The following is a 20,429-nucleotide window of genomic DNA, read 5'->3' as shown; positions in this document are numbered from 1 at the left end:
TATTTTGCTTTTCCCGCCACCATTTACATTCCGTTTTTTTTTGTCTATCACAACTTTGTCAACTCTTACGCACGGCTCCCACCCTCACCCCCCCCCCCCCCCCCCGTATCACCCACACTTAAAGTGTAAATCTCGTCCTCCTTTATTGTCTTCATCTTTGATGACTGACCATACAGATTTGAAATGTTGGCTCTATTCTCTCTCCAGAGATGCCGTCATGCCTGCTGAGATTTTACAGCATTTTAAGTTTTTCTTTTAAATTCCAGCATCTGCAGTAATTTGCTGTTGGCTGAAGGAATCATTGGTGTTCTATCTGAACATGAGGGTTTTTTTTCCCGACAATCCTTTCTTGAGTATTTGAAAAACGCTACAATGTATTGATCAGATGAAAGCAGTTGCTCCCATCTTCCCTGGTGGTCTAGTGGTTAGGATTTGGCGCTTTCATCGCCGCGTCCCGGGTTCGATTACCGGTCAGGGAACGTTGATTTTATAGCTGCCGACCAGCACATGATTTAGGAGGGGCTGAAATTACTTCCTGATCGATAACAGGAGTGATCATTGTGCCAGTTTGAGCTCCCTGGAGAAACAAAATAAACCCATTTGCACAATCCCGTCAATTGTCCCCGGCAATTTATGTTTACATCCTCCCTTGCTTTATATCACAGAACATCCGTTTTGTTCTTTTCACAGGTTGATTCGTGGCGTTACCATCAGAAAATGTTGGAAATACTCGGCAGGTCAGTTAATGTTTCGTGGCAAATGCGTGATTATTTCTGAAAGCTGAATTACTCTGAAATTGAAAACATTTGGAAATGTTTCTGTAAAGGTGAAATACTTCTCATGCTGGAACCTGAAACACAAAAAAAAATACTTGAAAATCTCAGCAGGTCTGGCAGCATCTGTGAAGAGAGAACAGAGCCAATGTGTCGAATCAGGAAATCTGATGAAGGGTCATCCAGATTTGAAACGTTTGTTTCCTCACAGAGGTTGTCAATCCTGCTGAGATTTTCCACCATTTTCTATTCCTGTTTAATAAGTTTCTGCTCAGGATTGAACCAGGAAATTTGCATGTGTACGGCGACCGTGATAAGTACCACACTACAGAAACGCTGCGATGCAATGATGTAAGGAAACTGGCTCCACAAACACGTCAATTACCTACAGCAATTTATATTTGCATTCTGTCTGCTGGTACCTCCTGTTAAAATGTTAAACGATACAATCTACTGCGTAGAATTCGTGTGATAACATGCACGACCTACCTTGCATTAAATTGATCTTTCTCTACACCCAAACTATGACTGTAACAGTACGTTCTGCACTCTCCCGTTTCCTTCTCGATGAATGATATGCTTTGGCTGTGTAGCGCGCAAGAAACATACTTTCCGCTCTATGCTAATGCATGTGACAATAATAAATCAAATCAAAGTTACTCCAGGAAGTTAATTAATTGAACATTTAGCTGTGATGGGCTTCGATCACGCGCTTTAACTAACGCGACTGCCTTGAATTCAGGACCTGAGACTTGAATGCTATCAGCAGAATCCATTGGTACCGGATCTGATATTGACAGTGAACAGAACCAATGAAAGAAAACTGGATTACATGTCCCATTGAGCCTCCTCCACGACAGAAAAAAGGCAGATCCTCAACCTCAACCCCAATTTCCCAGCTTATCCCAATAGGTCTTCATTCCCTTAGATTCCAAAATCACTCCAACTCAACCTTCAATATCCTCAGCGACTGAGGATCCACGTACCTCTGGGCAGCTGCACAATTCTAAAGATACACAAGCGTTTGGGAGAAGAAATGTCTCCTTACCTCAGTCATAAATGGCTGGCACCTGACCCAGAGAATGTAGGTCCAGAGTGCCTGACCGAGACACTTGTCGCCATTCTAACCCACTTATCCTCACACATTTACCATGGCTCATCCATCTGACCGACATCAACTGCACCGTGAGTGAGAGAGTGAAAGCAGAAATATGACGGTGGCGATTTTACTGAGCACATTTTCTTTCCAATAATTGGAAAAAATAATATTTTGTTGGATCCATATTCAGTTCATATTCAACAACGGAATACAATCTGGGAACTTTCAAGCAGTAAATTTCGATCATGTTCGACCCTGTTTCGAATCGGACAGTCTATCCTATATGATAAGCCTCACACTATAGAAACTCTGCTCATGACCAATGTGACCGGCCTAGGATATCAAACCGTGCAGTCTGATTGCAATTTAGAATCTTGCGTGGGTTCTTAATTATGCTGGCTGCTTTGCCGAGGCAGCGGGAAGAGCCAATGGATGGGAGGCAAGTTTGCGTGATGATCTGAGCTCCGTTCACGACCCTTTGTAGTTCCTTGCGGTCCAGGGCAGAGCAGGAGCCATACCAAAATGTGATACAACCAGAAAGAATGCTTTCTATGGTGCATCTGCAAACGTAGGTGAGAGTCGTAGCTGAGATGCCAAATTTCCTTAGTCTTCTGAGAAAGTAGAGGCGTTGGTTGGCTTTCTTCACTATAGTGTCAGCATGGGGGGACCAGGACAGGTTGTTGGTGATCTGGAGAACTAAAAACTTGAAGCTCTCGACCCTTTCTACTTCGTCGCTGTTGACGTAGACAGGGGCAATTTCTCCTCTCCGCTTCCTGAGGTCGATGACAATCTCGTTCGTTTTGTTGACATTGAGGGAGAGATTATTGTCGCCGCGCCAATTTCATCAGATTCTCTATCTCATTCTTGTACTCTGTCTCCTCATTATCTGATATCAGACCCACTGCGGTGGTGTCGCCAGCAAACTTGAAAATCGAATTGGAGGGGAATTTGGCCACACAGTCATGGGTATATCAGGACTGTAGTAGGGGGCTGAGAACACAACTTTGTTGGGCACCGGTGTTGGGGATGACCGTGGAGGAGGTGCTGTTGCCTTTCCTTACTGATTGTGTGCTGTGGGTTAGGAAGTTGAGGATCCAGTCGCAGAGGGAGTAGCCGAGGTCCAGGCCATGGAGTTTGGAGATGAGTTTCGTCGGAATAAGGCTGAGCTGTCGTCAATAAATAGGAGTCTGACATAGGCATCTTTGTTATCTAGGTGTGCCAGGGTTGAGTGCAGGGCCAGGGAGATGGTGCCTGCTGTGGACCTGTTGCGGCGGTAGACGAACTGTAGTGGATCCAGGCAGTCCTGGAGGCTGGAATTGATTCGTGCTATGACTCGCCTTTCGAAGCACTTTATAATGATGGATGTCAGAGCCACCAGACGGTATTCATTCAGGCACGCTGCTTGGATTTTCTTTGGTACTGGGATGATGGTTGTCTTCTTGAAGCAGAAGTAAAGAGAGGTTGAAGATGTCTGCGAATACCCACGCCTGCTGATCCACGCAGGATCTGAGTTCACATCTGGGTACCCCATCCGGGCCAGTCGCTTTCCGTGGGTTGAACTTCGGGAAAGCTGCTCCGACATCTGCAATGATGACCTCTGGTACAGTTTCATCCAAGGCTCCCAGGGTGGAGGGAACGCATCGTTTCTGTCATGTAGTGATTACACATTCACCGAACCAAAGATTCCCTGTTGGAAAGCGGGCGGAATTATACTTTTAACCTCAGAGTGAGGAAATGAGCAATAATTCACGTTTATTGCTGGATATTAACTGAATACTGTATTTTATACTGTGTTACACTTCCCCTTCCCCTTCACAGTTCCGCTTCAAACCCGACAGAACATTTTTCGCAGACTCTCCTTTCCAACTCTGAATGGTCAGAAAGCTTCCCTCAAACCTGCACAGTCCGGCTGATTGCTTTTGATTTGTTTGTGATTATTAAAGGCGAAGCCACGTTTCAGATGGGGAAACAAACCCAACAATGATTCTCTCTTCTCCGGCTCCACATTGGAGACAGGGACAAGCAGCAGGATTTTAACCCGCAGTCTCCAATCACCCGCTGACAGCAGAAAGGCGCGAATGCAGATGCACCTGTACGTTGGTTTAAACTCAGAGTGAGAATTTATTGTTGAAAATTAACTCAACAGAGTATTTTACACTGCATGTTACATTTCCCCATCCATCTGTACACACACAAACGCAATACTTTTCACTGACTCCCGTTTCCAGCTCTGACGGTTCAGAAAGCTTCTCTCAAACCTGCACATTCCGGATCTTCCTTTCGTTCGTTGAACAGAAGCACCGCTGATCAGCATTTATTGCCCATCCCCAGTTGAGGGGCAACCACTTTGCTGTGGCTCTGGAGTCATGTGTCGGCCAGACCATCGAACAACTGCAGATTTCCTTCCACGACGGACATGAGTGAATCATGATTTTTAGCAACAATGGATGTTGTTTGATGGCCATCAGTGGATTTTTATTCCAATCTTATTTATTGTATTCAAACTCCACTGGCTGCCCTGGCCGTCCCAAGAATATTAGCTGGTCGAGGGATCACACCACTGGACGATCGTCTCACCTAAAACAACTGCTCTAGGTGAGGCTCGAACTCACAACCTCGGCATAGCCCGCTGCCTGCACTGCTGTATAAGTACCGCGCGCTAACCGATTGCGCCACTGGAGCAGTGCGTTTGAATCGTTTGTGTCAGATTATTAAAGGTTACCGCAGCGTTACCTCCGTGAATAACAGTTATTCGAGGCCACATTTCAGACAGGGAAACAAATCCATCGCTGATTTTTTCCCCCCCGGCTCCACAGTGAGTGAGACAGGGAGAAGCAGCAGGATTTTATCCCGCAGTCTCCAATCGCCAGCAGAAAGCGGCGATTGCAGCTTCAATCAGCGGGTTACTGCCCATCCCTGGGACACAAGGTCTATTTCCGTTCAAACCTCCCCATAAACCGAACACAAGCTCAGCAAAACGCAGATAGATCATGTCCGGCTCACTAAACCTTCGAGAAGCATTTACACAACACATGAGTGATTCGCAAACAAAATTCACACGAACTTTCCAAAACTTTTCAGTGATAAATTCCTCCATTTGGTTGAAAAACTGAGTGTTGTGAATCGGGAAATGAGCACCATGGGATTTGTGTTACGCAGTGACTTGTTTCCCATGGTTCGCCCTCAGGTTTGCAATTCCATTTGTGTTGTATATTGACGTGAATCTGATATCAAAATTAGGAGAAACCAAGGGCAATATTAACTCTTGGAACAAATCGTGAGGGAAATGGATCAAAATATTTGGAAGGAGGTGCAGCTGAGAATGGTGTTATTGATGATTGAGTGGAAAGCATTGGTTCGCTGGGGGTCTGGTTTTCAGTTCCATTCCCTCCTGTTGAATTCCTCCCTGTGATAAGAGACATGGATTCATTTTACCTGCACGTTCATAGGAGAAAGGGAATAACCAACACACTACTGCAGTGCTGCGGAATCAACGGAACTAAAGAGACTTGTATAGAATTGTAAACAGTGCGGTCATGCTGCAGTTCTGGAACAGGCTTTGCAGAAATAGAATTGTGGTCATTGACACACTAGTTTAGAATACATTTAACAGCTGCTGCTGCAGTCTCTGTGGCGCAATTGGTCAGCGCGGTCGCCTGTTAACTGTTGGAGGTTGGTGGTTCGATACCACCCAGAAGCGGAATGTTGCTATTTTCTCACCATCAGCATTCACAGGCAAACAGTTGCGTGTTGGCAATGAGTTTGTGGGCGTCAATAAAAATAGTTCTCAATTGTGACCGGCTGTACTGTTATCTGGTGTTACCAACATTATTCAATGACGATTGACTTTACACATATTACATACAAAATTATATACATGCTTCCATTATTCCATTAAACTTAAAAATTACAATCGAAACATGGACTTTTGGCTGAGCATTTGTTCCAATTCCATATCCCTGCTTCCATTCATTCTTGGATAGATCATAAATCTGTCTAACCCAGAGTGAAATATGTTCAAGGATGGAGCATCAGAACCCTCTGGCTCGAGAATTCCGAAGATTCACGAGGCTTTGAGTGAAGCAAATTCTCCTCATCGCACTCCTAAATCATCAGCGCCTTATCCTGAGATTGTGCTCCCGTGTTTTAGATTCCTGGATCAGGAAAAAATAATGCCTCAGCTTTTCAATGGTACCTATTCTTTCTCGTGAAAGCTGTTGAGATTTTCCAGCATTTTCAGTTTTTGATTCAGATTCCAGCATCATCAGATTTTGCTTTTATTCTGTCTAAAATGCGGGGATCCAAACTGCGTACACTATTCCAAATGTGGCCTCAACAAAACCCTGAATTACTGTAGCAAGATACAAACACTTCTAAACTTAACTCCGTGCTCAAGGCTGGAAGGAGAGCATGACAGTGGATAATTCGCACTGTGTACATTCCTGCAATCAGTAACTGTAATGTAATCAGTAACTGGATCAGGAAGATGAGATATCTGTGTCTCTTTGTACAGTCATCTCTAAACTCCATCTCCTCTTAATGCCGTGTGGCATACATTCGCTTTCCCTGCTTTCCAGTTAAAGCTCGGGTTCACCAACTGTCTGTGTCTTTATCAAGCAGCTAATTGACCCTGGGAGCTGGATAGCCAGAGGGAGCTGGATGTGGGGCAGCGACAGAAACAGGAAGAGACGCGACATGACAGTGATCTTTCTGTCGATAGATCTGCCTCAGTCCTTCCCTCTCTCAGTCTAACTATCCATTTCCCTCTTCTGTTTTTGTTCCTCCTATTCTCTCCCTGTCTGGGTGGAATCAAGTTTAATTGAATTGATTCTGAAATGAGGCCGTTGTTGAACTCGGGTTGATTGTAATGGCGGAGGAGACTCAATGGGACATGTGATCTAATCCAACTCCAATGATTCTGTTCACTGCCAATACTAGTTCCGACAGCAATGACTTATGTTGGTGTCGTTGATAGGAAGTTTAAGGCACTAAATTTAGGATAGCGACATTTGTGGAGGCGTGTGATCAAATTCTCCCAATGTCAGATTTTCACTTAAATTACTTGAAACGTTACGAACTTTGATCAAACATGTGATTATTAAAATTGAATGCAGCAGAATGTGTCATCATTCATTTTGATTAGAGAAACCGGCAGAGAGAATGTAAAGTGAGCAACTGACGGGCTTGTGGAACGAGTTTAGTTGCTCCACAAGTAAACCGGGTCTGCTTCAAGTCATCCATCGCAAAGTTTCTGTAGTGCAGTCGTTACCATGTTTGCCTCACATGCGCACAGGTCCCCGGGTCAAGACCGAGCAAAAACATTCCGAAATGGGTTAATTTCAAATGATTCAGATTTATTCTTGCTTTTCACGAAACATTGATTGAACGGTTGAGGTCTTGTGGCATTTAAAATGGGAATCACTCAGTAAAGAGATTGAAAGGGGAGGTCTGTGATAGAGAGCATAACACGATGGGTTAACTGACACAAGGAATGATGGACAAGGGCAACATTGGGTGGTTCCCAATATTTTATACTTTGCTGCTTTTATGGGTGAACTCCAGCTCTCCATTCCTCCGGCAATTTCACCGCTCAAACTGAGACTTTCTCCATCCCGCTTTGTTAATCCCACAGTTACTTCTTTCTGAATGAAAACTGCTTGCAATCAGTCGAAGTCAAATAGTTTTGTGCTTCATTCAGCGAGAAGTTTTCTTATCATTTAGCCCGATATTTTTATCCAGAAATGAGTGACGTTTGTGCCAATGCAAACGGTTAATTCTGACCCATTATCAACCAGATTTTACCTAGTGTCACCATCTCCATCGTCAGCGCTTTCCATCCTATCTCTGTCCTTCACTATCTGTGTTTCTTTTTGACCTTTTGTCCATGTGACATTTCCAACTCGGAAGCAAAACTACAAACCTCACTCCACCGTTTCTGGCAGAGCGGCTTTGGACCAGGAAGTATTACAGTTTGTTTATCAAAAACATTAAGTCTTAGTGCATCGAAGCCAGCCTGTGACCCCGAAAGCACCGAACACTAGCCACGAGACCAGCAGGATGTAATTTTCCTGATTCTCGCAGTCACGGATTACAGGAATGTGCATAGTGCCAATTAAACACAGTCACCCACTCCTTCCAGTCTGTTAAGATATGGAATTGTTCATATTTTCACACTAGCTTCCAGTATGACCAAAGCAGAGCTGTGACAAGCTGATGTTGTTCAGAATTTTTACCACACTCAGGTTTATAACACTTCGATGCCAACATTCCTCGAACGTGGTGAGCTACAGTGAAATTTAATGCAGTTGAAGATAGCTTATTGAAGATAGCTTACTCATTTTTTTCAGGAGGAACCAGCAAGGGTAAAGTAAATATGAATTGCTGTGGGTTTTTGATGGGATTGTGCATTGGGGCTGATATTTCACTCTGCTGTTCAAATTGGCACAGGTATTGAACGACCATTTTCAGCCTGTAGCCGTGTGTTGCGGTCGGTGGTGTAATGGTGAGCACTCTGGACCCTGAATCCAGCAATCCGAGTTCAAAACTCGGCTTTAATTTGCAAATGCTGATGGTTGATTTGCTGAAGGGCATTTTGTTTAAATTTCTCACGAAGTACGAATCGAGAGGACAATTTGTCAGCACGTTCCACTGCTATTACAATGCATATTGCTGAGCCTCTGGCGCCAGGTGCCTGCAACATCAGTGTTTTTCATCTTTTCGCTGCTCTTTAACTCCTCTGTTGAAAAAAAGAAACAGTTGGTGTCACACAATAACAATTCGACTGGAGTCTGGCAATTATTGAGCAAGTGTGTACGTGCGTGTGTGTGTGTGTGTCTGTGTGCCTGTGTGTCTTTGTCTATGTGTGTGTGTGTGAGAGAGAAAGAGGGCGTTGGTGTGTGTGTGTGTTTTGGGATAAAAGTCTTCCATCAGAATGCTGTTGATTCAATGGGTGACGGTTCACACTCTGGCCTCTCGCCTCCTAACTTTTGTTTAAATTGGGACAGGGAACAGAGTGAACTACACCTCTAGGTGGACACAAAGCCCACTGTCGCTTCCCCGACTCTCAGCGCTTTGTATTCTTGAGCAATCGTTCTCTGGGGCTGATGCAATGACGCCAAGAGAGTCATTCTCTGCAACAACTGCAACTTGCACATTGCTGAGTCTCTGGCGAAAGATGCCTGCATCAGCAATGTTTTTTTTCATCTTTCGCTGCTCTTTAAATCATCTGTTGAAAGAAAGGAGCAGTTGGTATCACACAACAACAACAATTCGACTGGAGATTGGCAATTATTGAGCAAGTGTGTGTGTGTGTGTTTTGGGAGAAAGGCCGAGTGTTATAGGTCAGAGTGCTATCATTTCCATGTCGTAACGCTTCGCAGTTTGGACTCTCGCCGTCCCACCTCTTGTTTAAATTGGGACAGATGACTGAGTGAATGGTACAAGTAGGTGGATCCCCAACAAAATATATACTGAATTCGTAACATCATTTGAAATGATTAATCCTCTTTATGTTTCATTTCATGTCAAACAGGGTGACACATCCTTGTATCTTATTATTTAAAACCTCAGCCCTTTGACGATGCAAACAGGTCAAGTTCAGTCAAAGAAAACTACTCCACATTGAACGAGAAAAAAGACACTAAAGGTACTGCAAACCCCACCTCAAAACAGAAAATATTGGAAACAGCAGGTCAAACAGCGTCTGTGGTGAGGGAAACAGAATGAATGGTTCGGGTCGCTGACGTTTTATCCAAACTGGAAGAAGTTAGAGGTTTAATAGTTTACGAGCAAATACAGAGTGAGGGAGAATAGAGGGCGAGAACCCTATTTATGATCTTGTGATAGGATGTAAGGCTGGAGTGATTGAATGACAATGAGGATGATTATTGTTCCCACTGACACAATCTTCCAGATCTTGCTTTAAATCTTGCGCAAAATGAGAAGAAATTTGCTCTCTGAATTAAGGACTAAACTCTTCGACTGCCCGGGAAGCAGCGATAGCTTTAATTCAGAAAGCAGTGACGGTGAGATTAGTGGGGCGGCACGGTGGGACGGTGGTTTGCACTGCTGCCTCACAGGGACCCGAGTTAGATTCCTGTTTGGGTTACTATCTGTGTGAAGTATGCACGTTCTTCCCGTGGCTGCATGGGTTTTCTCCCACAGTCGGAAAGATGTGCTGGTTAGGTGCACTGACCCGAGTGGGCGCTAGAGTGTGGCGGGTTGGTGAATTTCATCATAAATTGCAAAGTTAGCCTTACTTATGACTAACAAAGCAAAGCGGGATAGAGAAAGACTCCGTTTGAACGGTGACACTGCCAAGACTTCACCAACGAAAGCAGCAAACACAGCGTGGGGCTCGAACCCACGACCCTGAGATTAAGAGTCTCATACTCCACCAACTGACCGCGAGGGACACATATCAGAACTGGCACTTAATATTCTAAAATGCGTGGAGACAAATATGGCTTTGCCATCTGGCGTCTCAGCTTGTTCTGATTACAATGTTTACAATTAATCAACCTACAGAATGCTTGAGGTAAGAAGGCACTCCTCTCTATCATCAATAACTTCATTCACATCTTCCACTTCTTAGCTTCACCTCCTTTCAAACATTGCAAACTCCTCCTACATCTTTCACCTGAACATTTTTGATCTAAATACTCAAAACAGGTGGGGAAACAGCGTCTCAGTATGTCCGAAGTCAAACTGTCACCCCATTTTCAGACGTTTCAATCTGGTTAAGTGAATGTCCGCAAGGATTGTCACCTTTTGAAAATGCCTGGATTCTCTGTGAGTGTGTCGTGCTCACAGCAGCATTGCAGTGTGTGCTCAGGTTCTCAAATCATATCCCATGTGAGCCAATTCCGCCTTGTCACGGGAATGAAACGAACAAAATCCACGTCTTACCCATTACAAAACAAGGGCTTGTTCAGGATTTGAACCCGGGGCCTCCTGCAAGTTTGGGGATTTATCATCACCCAAAGTGAGAACACCCCTAGACCAACAAGCTATCGGTGCCAAAGTGCATCAACTAAATATATATTCTATTGCCATCCAAAAGCGGATCAGACATCTGCACTGAAATGTGGCAACGTTGGAAAAACTCAGGAAGTCAGACAGCGTCTGTGCATAGGGAAACAAAGATAAATATTCACCTCCAAGACCTTTCATTAAAATTGGGAATGTTTAGAGATGTTGGGAGTTCAAAACAAATGAAATCCAGCAGGGAGGAAACATAACAACATCTGGTCGGGTGGAAGCCTGGAGAAAATGAATGAGGGAAACAGAGAATCACAGAATGATTATACCACAGGGTGAGACGATTACAAAGTTACTTGCACGACTGACGTGCGTTGTGGGTGAAGGGGAACCAGAGGACGTACTGTGCATATATTTCAACAGAACCACAGTGATTAGGTTGGTGGGCTTGAAAGTTGATCGTTACGCAAAGAAACATAGGAACGTAGGAATTGGGAGCAGGTGTCGGCAAATTCAGCACTTTGGTCCTGTTCCGCCATTCAATCAGATCATGGTTGACCTCTCTTTGATCTGAAATCTACCTCCCCACCTGTTCTCTATACCCCTTTGATGCGTTTTTCTCTATCAGAAATATTTCTATCCCTTCTTGAAATCATTCAATGATTCAGACTCCAACGCGCCATGGGGCAGCGAGTTCCATCAATGCACCACCCTTTGCGAGAAGTAGTTCTTCCTCATCTCAGTTTTAAATCCACGGGCTCTCAAACTATACACGTTCTTGTTCTTGATTGTCCCATAAGAAGAAGCTTTTGGTCTACCTTTTCTTTATCAATCCATTTAGAATGTTATATACCTCTATCAGATCCCCTCCCCATCCTTCTAAACTTGAGCATTTTGTGGGACCATTTCACCTCACTGTCAATTCCATGACCCAGCGAACTCAATCCGTGTTGTCATTGGCTGAAGGAAGCAATTATGTTCCATCCAAACAGGACATTTTGAAGGAGAAACGTGTCACAAGTGAAAAAAGATCTGAGAGGAAAATAATGAGCAAAGGGACATGTGTGAAGTCAGTTTGAAAAACACAGTTCACCGGTTTCCATGGTAGTCCAGTGGCTTGTGTTCAACACTCTCCCTGTGATGTCTGGTTTCAATTCCCGCTTTGGAAAAGAAGACTATTTGCTCTCAGCAAACCATTAATAATGATCTGATTTACTCTCTGATCGAAAGCAGATCTACTAGAATCAGCCGAGTGAGGTTTGCAAGTTTATATCAGAGCTGGAAGTTTCACATGTACAACAGTTCAAGAACAAACACAGAAAGAGAAGGACAGCGATAGGGTGCATAGTACGAACGATTGAGAAGTTGTTGCAAGGTAAAATCTGTCTGGTAATTCGTCAGATTTTACCGTTTATATTGACACTGAATTATGAAACTTTTTCCCGCACTCTTCATTGAAAAGCATTTGGAAATATTTCTGTCCGGTTTCGAACCGTTGGAAGCGAAAGTGATAATTGCACTGGAGTGTTTGTTATATGTTGTGATTAGCTGAACACATCACTGGCGTTGAAACAGAAGGCGCCATTTTGCAGGAGAAAGCTGTTTGTGGCGAATGTGGCGTGAAAATTAAAGTAACAAAAGCAGCGTGGATAAATTAAATTCTAAAACACGCTGTGAGCTGGTGGTTAGAGTTTGACTTTTTCGCTGCTGTTTAGATTACTGGTCAGGAATTGAAGATTTATTGCCACCATCCAAACTCTGAAAACAAATGTGAGTTATTGCCTGGATGAACATATAAAACATAATATGGTCCTTAAGTGCAGACTCTGTGCAAATTCAACAGGAGGTTCCGTTGTCATTTCTGGCAGGAAATTGGGAAGAGACGAGCTTAAGGACAGTTTAAATGATGCCGACCCTTCACTGCAGCTCATTGTGTTTCTGACATGAGGTGATGTCTGTTTGTTGCGCAGTTTAGGTTTACCTGAATCAGCGAAGGAGCAGGCTCATGCTTCCTGATGGCCTTTCCAAGTTTCATTGCTTTTATTGAATTTCAGTAACATTATCATTAAATAACATGATCACGATGTATTCCGAAGTGGTAGCGTGGCCGAGCGGTCTAAGGCGCTGGATTAAGGCTCCAGTCTCTGCGGAGGCGTGGGTTCGAATCCCACCGCTGCCAAAATGGATTTGCGTTTTGGTCTAACAGCTCAGATTGAGTGCAGGAGTGTGTGCGGTGTCGTTTTCGTCATGAACAACGAGCAGGGACATTACCAACTTAAAACGTTGTTGGGGTCAAGCAGCGTGTGTTCAAGTGGCTCCTTTCGAGAGCACACACAGGCTGAATTTCTGACTGCCGAGTTGAACAGCCTGATGAAGAAGCAGTGCTCCTGAAAGTTCGCAATTCCAAATAAGCTTTTTGGACTTTTACCTGGTGAGAATTCTTACTGTACCCACTCCAGTCTAACGCCGGCATCTTTGCATCATGATATAAATAACAGGATTACAAACAGTGAGACTGTATTCCCTGCCCAGGAATTAAAGTGATGGACTTGAATTTTCGAAGTGAAGTTCAAATCCTATCATGTACACTTCCCATCATTCCTCGTTCTAACCAGATATTTTCAGAATTAACCTGGCTCTTGTGATAACCACCGAACTACAGAAACACGGTGATGACCTCAGGGCAAGCAGATTCGGTTTATTGGAGAAACAACTAGACTGGCTCCAGAAGCCCATCTTTTGCCCACAGCAATTGATATTACATTGTCTCTGCTGATTTTTCCTGTCAAAATGAATAATGGTACTTCCTACTGCATTAAAGTTTCGTAATAACATGTTCGAGAAAAAGTATTCATGACGTGTAAAGCAAATCAACTGAACACCTGAAATTTGCGGCATTTGATCACTTTCCCCCACAAATGCTGCTGCCTCGAATTCAATGCCTCAGAACACTCATCAACGCTTTTAACAGAGGTGATCCCTATCAGACCTGGTGCTGCAGGGAACGGAATTAATGGAGTAGGATTGGCTCACATGTCCCATGGAGTCTCCTCCGGAATTTAAGGAGATCATGACGAATCCCAGGAATCAACATCAATTTCCAAACGTATCCTGATGGCCCTTCATTCCCTTAGATTCCAAAAATATCTCCCCCTGAAACTTCAATATTCTCATTAACTGAGGATCTACAGACCTCTGGCGAAGGGTCATCCAGACTCGAATCGTTGGCTCTGTTCTCTCTCCATAGATGCTGCCAGACCTGCTGAGATGTTCCAGCATTGTCTATTTTTGTTTCAGATTCCAGCATCCGCAGTATTTTGCTTTTACCGCCACCATTTACATTCCCTTTGATTATTTTCCATCACAACTTTGTCAACTCTTCCCCACGTCTCCCACCCTCACACAACATATCCCACACTTAAAGTATCAATCTTGTCCTCTTTTCCTGTCTTCGGCTTTGATGACTGACCATACAGATTTGAAATGTTGGCTCTATTCTCTCTCCAGAGATGCCGTCATGCCTGTTGAGATTTTCGAGCATTTTAAGTTTTTCTTTTAAGTTCCAGAATCTGCAGTAATTGGCTGTTGACTGAAGCAGTCATTCGTGTTCGATCTAAACATGAGGTTGTTTTTTCCCGACAAACCTTTCTCGAGTATTTGAAAAACGCTGCAAGGTATCGGTCAGATTAAAATGCCAATTTGTATCTTCCCTGGTGGTCTAGTGGTTAGGATTTGGGGCTTTCACGGCCGCGGCCCGGGTTCGATTCCCGGTCAGGGAATGTAGATTTTATAGCTGCCGACCAGCACATGATTGAGGAGGGGCTGAAATTACCTCCTGATCGATAACAGGAGTGATCATTGTGCCAGTTTGAACTCCCTGGAGAAACAAAATAAACCCATTTGCACAATCCCGTCAATTGTCCCCGGCAACTTTTCATTACATTCCCCTTGCTGCTTCCTCCTGTCAAAATGAATAATAATGCATTCTACCCCACTACATTTCACTGTCGCTCACCACATTCACAGATAATTCCTAACCTCTGCGTCTTCTGTAGCTTCTTGTGGGAAATCTGCTGAACAACATTAGCTGATCACAGCTCTGCTGTGATATCAGAGATTTGTATCTCATTGTTCATCATTACTGTCTCCATTGCTTTATTCCAGATCACTGTCGCTACAGATATAGTCATTAAAACTTCTGCAGCAAATGATATACTCTTTCTTTGCTTTCAGATACTTTCACCTCTCAGTGAAATGTTCTGTTGAGTTGACAGTTTATCATCAATTCCGGGCCTTGGACGTGAATGGATTGACTCTGAACGACTTGACCACCTGGCCTGCACCATCGCCAGCTAAATGTTGCCTTATCCATCACTTCTTGTTTCATTTAATCATCCTCCCTTGCTTTCTATCACCGAACATCCGTTTTGTTCTTTTCACAGGCTGATTCATGGCGTTACCATCAGAAAATGTTGGAAATACTCGGCAGTTAATGATTCGTGGCAAATGCGTGATTAATTCTGAAAGCTGAATTACTCTGAAATTGAAAACATTTGGAAATGTTTCTGTAAAGGTGAAATACTGCTGATGCTGGAACCTGAAACACAGAGAAAGAATACTGGAAAATCTCAGCAGGTCTGGCAGCATCTGTGAAGAGAGAACAGAGCCAGTGTGTCGAATCAGGAAATCTGATGAAGGGTCGTCCAGATTTGAAACGTTGGTTTCCCCACAGATGCCGTCAGTTCTGCTGAGATTTTCCAACATTTTCTATTCCTGTTTAATACATTTCTGCCGAGGATTGAACCAGGAAACTTGCGTGTGTACGGCGAACGTGATAATTACCAGAAACGCTGCGGTGCAACGATGTAAGGAAACTGGCTCCACAAACACGTCAATTGCCCACAGCAATTTATATTTGCATTGTGTCTACTGGTACCTCCTGTTGACATGTTTAACGATACATTCTACTGCATGGAATTCACGTGTTAACATGCACGACCTACCTTGTATTAAGGTGATCTTTCTCTACACCCTAGCTATGACTGTAACAGTACATTCTGCAATATTTCGTTTCCCTCCCGATGAACGATATGCTTTGTGTGTGCAGTGCGCAAGAAAAATACTTTTCACTGTCTGCTCATGCATGTGACAATAAAAAATCAAATCAAAAATACTCCATGAAGTTAATTAATTGAACATTCAGCAGTGATGGGTTTCGATCATACGCCTTAACTAATGCTATTATCCTGAATTCAGTGTCTGAGATTTCAATGCTGTCATCAGAAGCCATTGATACCGGATCTACTATTGATAGTGAACAGAATCAATGAAGTAGAACTGGGTCACATGTCCCATTGAGCCTCCTCCACGACTGATTCAAGGCAGATCCGCAACCTCAACCCCAATTTCCCAGCTTATCCCAGCAGCCCTTCATTCCCTTAGATTTCAGAAACCACTCCAACTCAACCTTCAATGTCCTCATCGACTGAGGATCCACACACCTCTGGTCGCCTGCAGAGTTCTAAATATTCACAAGCCTTTCAGAGAAGAAATATCTCCTTACCTTAGTCATAAATGGCTGACACATGATCCAGAGAATGTAAGCCCAGGGTGCCTGACCGAGACTGTTGTCGCCACCTTAACCCACTTAAGCCCACACATTTCCCATGGCAAACCCATCAAACCGACATCAGCTGCACACTGAGAGCATTTTTTCCAATAATTGGTGAAGAACAAATTAATATTTTGATTGATCCATATTCAGTTCACATTCAACAACGAACTACAATCGGGGAACTTTCCAGCAGTAAATTTCGATCATGTTCAACCCCGTTTCGAATCGGGGAGCCTATCCTGTATGATATGAAGATGATAATCCCCACACTATAGAAACCCTGTTCATGACCAATGTGACCGGCCGAGAATATCAAACCGTGCAGTCTGATTGCAATTTAGAACCTGGTTTTCTCCTATTCCAGTTCGGCTGAAAACCATAGCAATGTGGCATATTCATTGATCTAACGTAAGATTAATAAAATAATATTTGTCCCAATTTTTTTCCTTTCTCTCTGACTGCAGTTGTACAATATTATTCAAGACATGGCGAAGTGTAAATGCCTTATGGCTGTGAGACAATGTAATGCCTTAATATTTAACAAAAACAGTTTGAAATGAGTCAGTTGTTTCGAAAACATTTTGCCGCTTTGCAAACGCAATAATCGCTATAATTCAGAAACAGTTAACGCATGGAAAGACTTAGATTTTTATGTGTCCACAGATGCTGCCAAGTCAGCAGAGAATGTCTACCATCAGCTGTTTATATTATAAATACAGGTTTTATCACAATATAAAATACACAGAAAGTCGGTAATGATCAGTGGAATGACGATAGTCTTAAACTTTTAAAGAACGGTGCTTTTAAACCTACACAATGCTGTGGTGGAAAGCAGATAGTTTGAAGCGATGAACATCTGCTGTGTGTTACCTCATACGTTTCACAGGATCAGCAGTGATGAGATGGGTCTGTTTTGGAAATTGCAAGATACACATGAACAGCCTGTGAGACCTCACTGTTGATTCCTTGTTCCAGACAGCAACAATTAGTGTTTCATTGGCTGAAGGAGTCACTCGTGTTCTTTCTGGATGTGATTTTTGTCCAACAAATATTTCTTGTGTATTTAAAAAAATGCTGAAGTGGAAAAGTCAGGCTAAACGTTGCGTCGTTATCTTCTCTGATGGTCTAATGGTTAGGATTCGGCGCTCCCACCGCTACGACCCGCATTCGATTCCCGGTTAGGGAATGAAAATTTATTGAATGCGTGTAGCACATGAATTAAGAGGAGCTGGAATTATTTCCTATTGAAAACAGGAATAATAGTTGACCCAGTTTGAACTGCGGTGAGAAACAAAATCGCTCATTTTCACAATCTTGTCAATTACTCCCAGCAACTTATTGCCTCTGCTGGTTCCTCCTGTCAAAATGAATACCATTCATTTTGCTGCATTAAATGTGAGCTACTTACAAACTTCTCGTCAGAAATGGAATAAAACTACATTCTTTGTACAAACGCAACCAAATCGGCATTCATAAGTTTCTCACTTTTGAAACCTCATTGGAGGATCGATACACAAACAATTCATCCAGAGACTCGTGTGGCAGAGGATTCCACAGGTTCACTACCCTCAGAGTAAAGATATTTCTCCGTGTCGCAGATCGAACTGGCTCCCCTGTATCCTGCAATTATGAACACTTGTTCCAGTAATGTCGATAACACCGGTTAACAGCAGAGCTGGAAGCACATGAGAAATACTTTCATTGAGGCCCATGGACGAAATGATAAAGAAAAACTATGTAACAATAAAAGCTGGTGGGGGTAAATGAAACACAGCGGCAGTGCCGTCTCTGTACGGTCTCGAATCACCAATATTTCGGTTAATAACCATGTTCGCTGACCATTCAGGCCAGAGAGGATGGCACGGCTGTAGCCACGCGCGACATTCTAAATCAGGCTGGAAGCTTTTTTCTGCAAATTTGACGCCAGTTCGATTTGCACCAAACCTGATACAGGAAGACCACATGACGATATAGAAACATAGAAACGTAGAAAAACTACAGCACAAACAGGCCCGTCGGCCCACAAGTTGTGCCGAACACATCCCTACCTTCTAGACCTACCTGTAACCCTCCATCCTATTAAGCTCCATGTACTCATCCAGGAGTCTCTTAAAAGACCCTATTGAGTTCGCCTCCACCACCACTGACGGCAGCCGATTCCACTCGCCCACCACCCTCTGTGTGAAAAGCTTACCCCTAGCATCTCCCTGTACCTACCCCCCAGCACCTTAAACCTGTGTCCTCTCGTAGCGGCCATTTCCTCCCTGGGAAAAAGCCTCTGAGAGTCCACCCGATCTCTGCCTCTCAACATCTTATACACCTCTATTACGTCTCCTCTCATCCTTCGTCTCTCCAAGGAGTAAAGACCGAGCTCCCTCAGCCTATCCTCATAAGGCATGCCTCTCAATTCAGGCAACATCCTTGTAAATCTCCTCTGCACCCTTTCAATCTTTTCCACATCCTCCCTATAGTGAGGCGACCAGAACTGAGCACAGTACTCCAAGTGGGGTCTGACGAGGGTCTTATATAGCTGCATCATTATCCCCGGACTCCTAAACTCAATCCCTCGACTGATAAAGGCCAGCACACCATACGCCTTTTTAACCACCTCCTCCACCTGCGGGGCCGATTTTAGAGTCCTATGGGCCCGGACCCCAAGGTCCTTGTGATCCTCTACAGTACTAAGAGTCTTTCCCTTTATATTGTACTCCTTCATCCCATTTGACCTACCAAAATGGACCACGACGCAATTATCTAGGTTGAAGTCCATCTGCCACTTGTCCGCCCAGTCTTGCATCCTATCTATATAGTTTTCAAATCTAAACAACTTCCTTGGGCTACTTTACCTCCACAGTGTTGATTTTGATGCATGGTTAAATCCTTCTGCCAAAAACGGAAAAAGGGCCGTTTGATAGAGCAGATATGGACAAACTATTTCCATTGACTTGAGTCAGTAAACAGAGGACTGGGATTGAAGATCGTTAAATACAGTCAGACTTGCATTTATATAGAGCCTCTTCCGACCAGCGGACGTCATAAAGAACTTTCCAACTACTGAAGGACTGTCCGAATTACAAAAAAATCCAGTTAAATACACTGAAGAGTATACCCGAATTGATCAAGGAACCTCTAGATATGCAGTCAAATGCTCGACAATTGAGCGTCAAGCCTCCGCCTTTGTCGTTCCTCAAGCGTCTGTCACGCTCACCGCCTATGTTTATGTTTGCTCCTCTGTGTGCGTCACTTGGTTATGTACCTGGAGGGAACATGTGGACATATTTTTAGCATCAAATCTCTGTTCAATTACTGTATAAATTTTCACGCTAAATGGTACAAAAAATGGCAAAAGCTTTGAAGTTGTAAGAGGGAATGACACTTTTTTTTCTGAATGGAGACTTTATTGGGTCAGTTCCCGCATGTTTCATAGCGGAAGCTGATTAAAATTTCACTGATCAACATTTAAGCGGGCAGTGGATTTACTCGGTGTGATGGTGCGTCATAGTTGTATATCTACAATCACAGCATCAATTTCTATCGGTTACTGAGAATGAAAATAGATTTCATAATATGTGCAGGACTGATATAATTTGTCTAATTTTATTTGAATTCGACATTGCTAAATCTATTCCTATCATTGTGTCCCTGCAATGCAGAATCAGGACATGTGGCCCACCAATTCTGAACCAAATCTCTGATATAGCATCTGACACAGTTCTAAATGACCAGCTCCACATCCTGAGAATGTGTCCCGTCTTTTAGATTCTCTGACCAGCGGAAACAATCTCCGTTCTTTCGTCTGACTTAAGAGAATAAACACCCAATTTACTCAGCCTTTAATCATTGGACAACTCCCTCATCTCAGGATCCAATCTTTCGAGCATTCCCTCTACAAGCTTCAATGTAAGTCTATCAGTTCTCCATCGTGGGGATCAAAACTGCACAGAGTGTTGCAGCTGTGGTCTCA

General features: G+C 43.5%; 4 non-coding genes across 4 annotated transcripts; 3 read left to right on the top strand and 1 right to left on the bottom strand.

Annotated features, from left to right (window-relative positions):
• Positions 1-407: 407 nt before the first annotated feature.
• trnae-uuc (transfer RNA glutamic acid (anticodon UUC)) lies at positions 408-479 on the top strand. Its single transcript has one exon. It is a non-coding gene; the product is annotated as a tRNA-Glu (tRNA).
• Positions 480-4,459: 3,980 nt separating this feature from the next.
• Positions 4,460-4,554, bottom strand: trnai-uau (transfer RNA isoleucine (anticodon UAU)). The gene is made up of 2 exons: positions 4,517-4,554; positions 4,460-4,495 (listed from the first exon to the last, which is right to left on the bottom strand). It is a non-coding gene; the product is annotated as a tRNA-Ile (tRNA).
• An 8,394-nt stretch (positions 4,555-12,948) lies between these two features.
• Positions 12,949-13,030, top strand: trnal-aag (transfer RNA leucine (anticodon AAG)). The gene has a single exon. It is a non-coding gene; the product is annotated as a tRNA-Leu (tRNA).
• A 1,528-nt stretch (positions 13,031-14,558) lies between these two features.
• trnae-uuc (transfer RNA glutamic acid (anticodon UUC)) lies at positions 14,559-14,630 on the top strand. Its single transcript has one exon. It is a non-coding gene; the product is annotated as a tRNA-Glu (tRNA).
• The last annotated feature ends 5,799 nt before the right edge of the window (positions 14,631-20,429 follow it).

The sequence above is a fragment of the Mustelus asterias genome, unplaced genomic scaffold (assembly GCF_964213995.1).
Source record: "Mustelus asterias unplaced genomic scaffold, sMusAst1.hap1.1 HAP1_SCAFFOLD_199, whole genome shotgun sequence".
Classification (NCBI taxonomy): Eukaryota; Metazoa; Chordata; class Chondrichthyes; order Carcharhiniformes; family Triakidae; genus Mustelus; species Mustelus asterias.
This window is presented reverse-complemented; position numbering and strand designations above follow the sequence as displayed.